Below are 8,957 nucleotides of genomic sequence, written 5' to 3'. Positions count from 1 at the left end.
ATAGATAGATAGATAGATAGATAGATAGATAGATAGATAGATAGATAGATAGATAGATAGATAGATAGATAGATAGATAGATAGATAGATAGATAGATAGATAGATAGATAGATAGATAGATAGATAGAATACAACTTGAAGGTTCACTTACATTCCCTGTTTGTTCAGTGAACTGAATATCCAGATGAAAGACTGAATGGAAAGTTTAGTGAGTCTATTCACAGCGAGGATAAATGGTCCAGGTAACGTCAGGAACTCTGAGGAGCAAGGAGAAGGGTCACATATGAAATACTTCAGGGAGTGATTGTGCAGGTTGGCTCTGGTTCTTACAGGTAGAAGACTGGTTGCTGAGGACTGGTTCCAATAAATCTTGTGCTTCAATGAGTCGTCCAGAGTGGTTTTGTAGTCTCTGTTGGACACGCGGTTGGAAGGTGAGGAAGACAGCTGAGGAGGCCCCGAGGAAGTTTCCAGAGTTTCACAGAGGAGCCCAGGAACAGGGAAGTCACAGGAGGTACACTGGAAATATCAAAAATACACAGGTTAGTAATTCTCAAGTCAAGAGAGTGCTAAATGTCTCGAAGCATGACTACCAGGTAATGCTCCAGCAGCGAGGAGATGTCATCTGTTGCCTTTTACACTCTTGGCAGCTCATCAAGGAGTTTGTTCACAGGTGTGGCGCCATCTAGTGACCGAAGAAGAGTAGAGAAACAGGAACACCCACACCGTTCAGTTCCAGTTCAGAAAAACACTCATGGAGAAAACTACAAACATTCATCATTCAAGTCCCTCAGAGATGGAGAGCATCCCAGTATCACTCTTTAAGTTTTATGAAACAATACGGAATAATTGAACTTTTATAAATATTTCACTTTTTAATTGTGATTCTGAGTTTGTGGATTAGTTAATTTTTCTGTCTGATAGGTGAACCAGGTGAAAAGCACCCACCCTTCTCCATCCCTCCAAAGCTTCTTATCTGCACGTGGATGTCTGTGAACATCTCGGTTGTCTCCTCTCTGTCATGTTTGGTCTTCTGGTTCTCCTGCACAACATCTGGAGTATCAACACATTTTTACTCACTGCTGTTTTGTGAAAACTCCTGTTGAAGCAAATCGATTCTTTGAGCAGATTATTGGTAAAACAAAGATGTGTTCAGGGTGTTATACAAAATTTTTTTTTTTTTTCTTGGTTCTCCCAAAATGTGTAAACTTCCCTAGATTTGCTGTAATAAGAAGCTGACAGTGGCTGTGACAAGTCAAACAGTCAGGAGAATTGAATTCCTGGTTTAACACTGTGTCACTCAAATCAGCAACAATTAAGTGCCACAGTCTTTGTCTTGAAAAAAAAAGTAATTTACTGATATGGACAAGCCTTTGTGGCAATTAAACCTTCTTTGTCTTTCCAACATTTATCCTTTTTAATGACCACTTTTTCATGGTTTCTGCATTTCAATGTGTCTACTGATTGACAGAAGGTGTAATTAAAGTGAAACAGATGAGAAGACCTCGGATCGGGCTCAGAAAGGCCAATTAAAGGGACCAAAATACCTCAGAACTGGTGCTTTCATCCACTGACAGCCCGGGGCAGCAGGCGCTTTACTGAAAACAAACAAGATCAACAACAACAACCATAAATTAACCTTTATTCACTTACTTTTTGTCCACTTCTTTGCATTTTATTTCATTTTATGATCTCATCTTTGTGCAGCTCTCATAAGTTTTCACCCTCATCTTCTCCTAAATCTCGTCTTTCCTTTCTTCCAACAGCAACGTGAGGCGAGCAGCCGAGAAAGAAAGAAGTCTGAATCAGTTTCTGAAGCTTCTGAAGCTTCTCGTCTCCAAAGAGTCAGATAAGGAAAATCTTACAGCCGAGGCTCATGGGTAATTATATTGCTCTGAGGATATACTCTGCTAATCTAACCACTTTAATACTTTCTGTCTGTTTCTTCCATCATTGTCTCAAATTTCTCATTATCTATTGCGTTTTTTTCACGTTTCTTTGTGGCGGCAGGATGTGATGTGTGCAGCGATGATAAAAAGGTCCGGTGTGTATTTAATTCAATTATTAGGACTGCAGCCAGTGGAGACTTCTGGATTTTGGTGTCGGTGTGAGAATGTGCCTCGGAGTCAGTTTGATAAGACGGTGATCCTCTTCATCACTTCAGACGAGGCTGATGAGGAGAACGCTGTGGACGGCTGGAGCCACACATGAAAACAGATTTATCATATTTGAACATTATGATATTGGTCTTCCTGTGAATGAATATTATGGGTTAAAGATGATTTATCATCAATTTTGTTCCTAAAATTCAGAATCCTGGATTTACTTAAGGCGTGTTCGGGTTGAAAAACATTTGATACAGTTGATCATAATATTCTATTACAGAGACTTGAATATGATGTTGGAATTACAGGAACAGCCCTAAATTATTTTAAATCATATTTATCTGATTTTGTAAATGTAAATAATGAATCTTCATACACCAAAGTTAGTCATGTAGTTCCTCAAGGATCAGTGTTTGGACAAATATTATTTACCTTGTATATGCTTCTATTAGGTAAAGTTATTAAACAGCATGGAATAAATTTTCATTGTTATGCTGATGACACACAATTATATTTGTTACAAGCATGTCTTAAAGACATAAAAACCTGGATGACCCTTAATTTTCTCCTGTTGAACAGACAAGACTGAGGTTTTGGTTTTTGGACCTGAGCACCTTAGGAATGAATGTTTCAGTCTTTCTCCCTCCTTAGATGCATTAATCTGTCCTTCAGCTCTAAAGTTAAAAATCTTGGTGTTATTTTTGATCAGGACATGTCTTTTATCCCCCACATTAAAAACGTTACTAGAACCTCCTTCTTCCACCTGCGTAATATCACTAACATTAGAAACATCTGATCTAAAGATGATGCAGAAAAACTGCTCCATGCATTTGTCACGTCTAGACTGGACTATTGCAATGGTTTATTATCTGGGTGTCCAAATACTTCTTTAAAACGTCTTCAGTTGATCCAAGAAGCTGCTGCCAGAGTCTTAACTGGAGTTACTGGGAGAGATCATATCTCTCCAGTTTTAGCTTCTCTCCATTGGCTCCCTGTCAAATCCAGAATAGAATTCAAAGTCTTACTTCTAACCTACAAAGCTCTCAACAACCTAGCTCCATCTTATATTACAGATCTTATTGTTCCATATTTTACTAACAGAGCACTTCGCTCTCAAACTGCAGGTTTACTTGTGGTTCCTAGAGTTTCCAGCAGCAGAATGGGAGGAAGATCTTTCAGTTCTCAGGCTCCTCTCTTGTGGAACCAACTTCCAATCTTTGTCCGTGAGGCTGACACATTGTCCAGTTTTAAAACTGGGATTAAGACTTTCCTTTTTGCTAAATCCTATAGTTAGGGTCAGCTTGGGTTTCCTGAGCTGTCCCTTAGTTCTGCTGCTATAGACTTAGACTGCTGGAGGACAAACTGACCACACTTTTCTCTCTGCTACTGTCTTTACTTACTCTGCTCAACCTGTTTTGTATTTGTAATTATTTTTTCTATCCTTAACATGTGTTTTTTTCTTTCTGATACACCAGGACCTATATCTGGATCTGGACCTATATCTGGATCTGGACCTATATCTGGATCTGGACCTATATCTGGACCTGGATCTATATCTGGACCTGGACCTATATCTGGACCAGGACCTATATCTGGACCTGGACCTATATCTGGACCTGGACGTATATCTGGACCTGGACCTATATCTGGATCTGGACCTATATCTGGACCTGGATCTAAATCTGGACCTGGACCTATATCTGGACCTGGACCTATATCTGGACCTGGACCTATATCTGGACCTGGACCTATACCTGGACCTGGACCTATTTCTGGACCTATACCTATATCTGGACCTGGACCTATACCTGGACCTGGACCTATACCTGGACCTGGACCTATATCTGGACCTATACCTATACCTGGACCTATTCCTGGACCTATACCTATATCTGGACCTGGACCTATATCTGGACCTGGACCTATGACTGAACCTATACCTGGACCTATATCTGGACCTATATCTCGACCTGGACCTATACCTGGACCTGGACCTATATCTGGACCTGGACCTATACCTGGACCTGGACCTGGACCAATACCTGGACCTGGACCTATACCTGGACCTACCATTCTGTGTTGGTCTGTCTCTCCTTCCTGTCCTCTCAACCAGCCGGTCAAAGCAGATGGTCTCTGGTCCTGAGCTGGTTCTGCTGGAGGTTTCTTCCTGTTAAAGGGAGTTTTTCTTCCCACTGTCTCCACTGTGCTTGCTCAGGATGGGAGACTGCAACGAAGCCAAGATTCAACTTGTCTGCTGGATTCCTTAGATAGAGAACTTTACTAACTGGATTTTATGTGAATGTTCCTGTAAAGTTCCTGAGACAACTTTGTTGTGATTTGGTGCTTTATAAATAAACTGAATTGAATTGAATTAACTGTGACGCTGTGAGATGCTGCAGGTGTAAGAGATGCTGTGTGCTCAGGTGCATTAAAGTTAAAATGTCTTTAAAACCCACAGCTGAATTTACATAAACTTGGTGAGAAACATGATTTAAATGTGTGGAATTAAAGGAAATTAGGTGAAATGCTGCTTTTTTGTTCACTAGTGAACACCTTTTTTTACGTGTGCGCACACACGCACACCTACACACATCATTGTGTCCCCCCCACATTACCGATGCTTCTGACGCCCTTGCCTTGAGATTCAATTCAATTCAGTTTTATTTATTTATTTCCAATTTTATTTCTAATAGAGATAATAACCACTCTCCCTTTTAACAAAATGTACTTGGATATTAGAAGGCAGTGTGTTTTTGTGAGCCTTATATATAAACAGTAAAATATTATAATCAACCAAGTCACAGAATTTTAATATCTTCAGTTGATAAAACAACGTATTTGATGGATGCTATAATATTTAGTGATAATTCTTACAGCTCTTCTTTGTAAAATATAAATAGTGTTTGTAATTGTTTTACATGCTTTACCCCAGACTTCAGTACAGTAAATTAAGTGTGGGACAATAATTGCATTATACAACATAAACAGTGTTTTATCATTGAGTAACTTCCTCACTTTGTACAGTACTGCAATAGATTTAGATATTTTTGTTCTTAAATTATTTATGTGAAGTTTCCATGTCAGCTTTTCATCAATGATGACACCCAGAAACTTCACCTCACTGACTCTACAAATCTCAACACCATCAACTCTAAACGGAGCATCGACACTTCTCTTACTGTTACTGAATATCATGTCATTTGTTTTATTCAAGTTTAATGAGAATTTGTTCAGTTGAAACCAATTTTGTAGTTTCACAAATTCTGTCTGTACCAACTCTAACATTCGTTCTATATCTTTCCCCAAACAAAGAAATGTAGTATCATCTGCAAATAAAACACATCTAAATAGTCCTGACACATTTACCAAGTCATTTATATATAAAATAAATAACTTGGGTCCAAGTACAGAACCTTGAGGCACTCCACATGTGATGTTACAAAGTTCAGATCTTACATCATTTATTTGAACAAACTGTTTTCTTTCTTCTAAATAACTAGATACCCACTGTAATGCTCTAATACCATATTTATTTAGCCTTTCAAGAAGAATACTGTGGTCAGTAGTATCAAATGCTTTCTTTAAATCAACATAAATACTAACACAGTACTTTTTTTGGTCAACAGCAGTTATTTGTTCTATTAACTCCGTGAGAGCCATTGATGTAGAATGTTTAGGTTTAAACCCGTATTGACTGTTACTTAATATATTCTGTTTATCGATAAATTGATCCAATCGAATCACAAATAATTTTGCTAAAATCTTCAAAAAGATTTTAGCAAAATTAAATATCCTGTGGGAACAAGGATATTGGTCTGTGATTGTTAATCACACGTTTCTCACCAGTTTTAAAAAGAGGAGTTACCTTGGCTGTGTTCATATTCTCTGGGTACACTCATTATTGTGATAAGTTGAATGATTTTAGAATTTATTTTATAAATATTTGAACAGACTGGCCCTTTAAGAGCTCTCAGGTGTTTGGAATTGGTCCGTTTTCTGGATTTCATTGTTAAAGCTCCCTGAACCCAGGTTTGTGCTCAGTCAAACGTGCAACACTAACAGACTACATGTAGCAGGCATCAAGCATCACACACTGATTTAAACAAATCATCAATTTTAATATAAAGTTGAACCAGACGCTCAGCTCCAAACCATCATGCTCCAGTTTGAACACCACGCTGTGTTTCAGCTCAGACTGATGCTACCAGAGGATCGAGCTTGATTTGAATTAATGAACCTGAAGGATCCCACTGGGAGTAATTGCTGCCTGTGCCCTTCAGAGGTTTCCTGGCTCTGCAGTTGCACGTCCCCATCACTAGTTGGCTGCACGCTTTCTGTGCTGCTGCTGGTTTCATGTTGCAGCTGAGATGCTGAAGGCACTAGAGCTGACATGGCACAACTGAGCCGAAACATGGAGACCAGGAACAAATACAGAACGTTACTTTATCATGTTTCCACACTTTTCAGTGAAATCTCACCATAATGTGCAAATGTGTTTTCCTGTTTTAGTGCCGAATGTCTAAAATGTCGTGCGTGTTGTTATAATGATAACGATGTGCTCAAAGACTTAAGGTGAATATTTTAATGAATACGTTTAAGGATACATAATTGATCAAATGTATTTTTGTATTTCTGTCCAGTTTCCAAACATTCACTCTTTATTTACATGATGTTGGTGTATTTTTTTTAATTTTATTTTATATAAAACACATTATAAGCAATAAAGACTGCACCAAAGTGCTGTGCAGCACAAACAGCATGGTAAAGAACCACAAAAGAATAGCAATAAAAGTAGTAGTAATAATAATAATAATAATAATAATAGTACACTCTTAAAAAAATGAAAACATAATGAAAATGCAGAAATCAATTTTATCCAGCTCTACTTCAGTTCAAGTCCATGAGTCACCTCAGAGTGTTTAAAGGTCTGAGCGGATCCTTTATTGAGGTAAATGATTCCACAAACAATGAGTTAGAAGTTCAACAACATGGTCACCTGGAACCTTTAGGTTTAATCTAGGAATGCACTCTGTCTTACTGCGGCTGACTTTCATTAGTCTTCTTTCAAGTGCAAACCTCCACCTCTCCAAGTTCTCTTCAACCAAACTACGAGATAAAGAAGTTTTAGTCTTTCTTCAGGGCGTCCTGATCACCACAAACCACTCATGGTTGTTCTGCAGATGGTGCAGCCCTGCTGAGTCTGCTCTGCTCCACCTGTAGGTACCTGCAGCACTGAAGTGCTCCTTTCACTTTTTAATGGGCCACATGCAGCTCCCCAGAAGAAAAGTTATCTCAGAAATGGACCCTATAATTTACATTCAGACTCCCCGTGGTCGGTGATTGAGGTTGAGATGTTGTAATAAAGTCTCCCGTCTAGCTTCCAGCTGCAGGAGAGGTCATGACCCCTCAATTCAGATCATTGTTTATGAAGCAAACATCCATCCATCCATCCATTATCTTTACCCACTTCTTCCTTATTGGGTCACAGGGGTCACTGGTGCCCTCCACCTTGAATTGCCACCTTATCGTGGTGGAGCAGTTTGTGCACCTGAATGATCCTAGGAGTTCTGCTGTTAGGAGCAATTTTAATTGCCCCTGGTAGGGTCTCCTAAGGCAGATTGGTTCTAGGTGACAGGCCAGACAAAGAACAATTCCAAAAACTCATATGGACAGTAAAAATCAAAGAGCTCAGTGTCCCTTGCCCAGACATGGGTTACCTGGGCCCCACACTGGAACCAGGCCTGGGGGAGGGGTTCGTTGGTGAGTGCCTGGTGACTGGGTCTCTACCCATGGGGCCCCTTCGAGCTCAGCCTGAATGAGCAACATGGGTTTGCCTTCCTGTGGACCCACCACTTACAGGAGGGGCCATATGAGTCGGGTGCATGACACCGTGGGCAGTGGCCGAAGGCGGGGCCTTAATTGGCGCTCTGATCCTGGCTCACCAAATCGGACTTTTGGGACATAGAACGTGACCTGTCTGGGGGGAAGGAGCCTGAGCTTGTGAGTGTTTCCCCGGTGGATGAGAGGGTGGCTTCCCTGCACCTTCGGGTGGGGGGACGGGCTCTGACAGTTATTTGTGCCTACGCACCAAATGTCAGTTCAGAGTAGCCGGCCGAGTTTGGGACACTCGGGTGAAGAGAGGAGCTGAGCTGTGAACTGATCACCACCAGGTAGTGAGTTGGATCAGATGGCGGGAGAATATGCTGGACAGACCCGTTAGACCCAAACGTGTAGTGAGGGTTTGCTGGGAAAGCCTGGTAGAAGAACCTGTTAGAATGATCTTCAACTCACACCTCCAGGAGAACTTTAACTGCATCCCAACTGAGGTGGGGAACATTGAGTCAGAGCGGGCCATGTTCCGTGACTAAATTGTTGACATAGCTGTCTTGAGTTTTGGCCGCAAAGTTGTCAGAACTTCTCCCAGTGGCCATCCTCGACCTCAGTGGTGGACACCTCAAATTAGAGAGGCTGTCAAGCTGAAGAGGCAGCTGAGGAGTACCAAAAGGCTCAGATGGAGGAAGATGAGTCAGGGGACTTTGGGGTTGATCCGTCCATAACTGTGGCTGAGGTCGCCGAGGTAGTTAAAATGCTCCGAGGCAGCAGGGCTCTGGGGGTCGATGAGATTCACCTGGATTTCCTTAAGGCTCTGGAGGTTGTGGGGCTGTCTTGGTTGATACGCCTTTGCAATGTTGCGTGGACATCGGGTCAGTGACACTGGATTGGCACTGGATTGGTGGTTCTCCTCTTCAAAAATGGGGACCAGAAGGTGTGCTCCAGTTATAGGGACATCACTCTAGCCTCCCTGGTAAGGTCTATCCAGAGGTACAGGAGAAGTGAGTCCAATTGTTGGTCGA

Source organism: Nematolebias whitei, chromosome 6 (genome assembly GCF_014905685.2).
Source record: "Nematolebias whitei isolate Nwh7 chromosome 6, NemWhi1, whole genome shotgun sequence".
NCBI classification, from domain to species: domain Eukaryota; kingdom Metazoa; phylum Chordata; class Actinopteri; order Cyprinodontiformes; family Rivulidae; genus Nematolebias; species Nematolebias whitei.
This window is presented reverse-complemented; position numbering follows the sequence as displayed.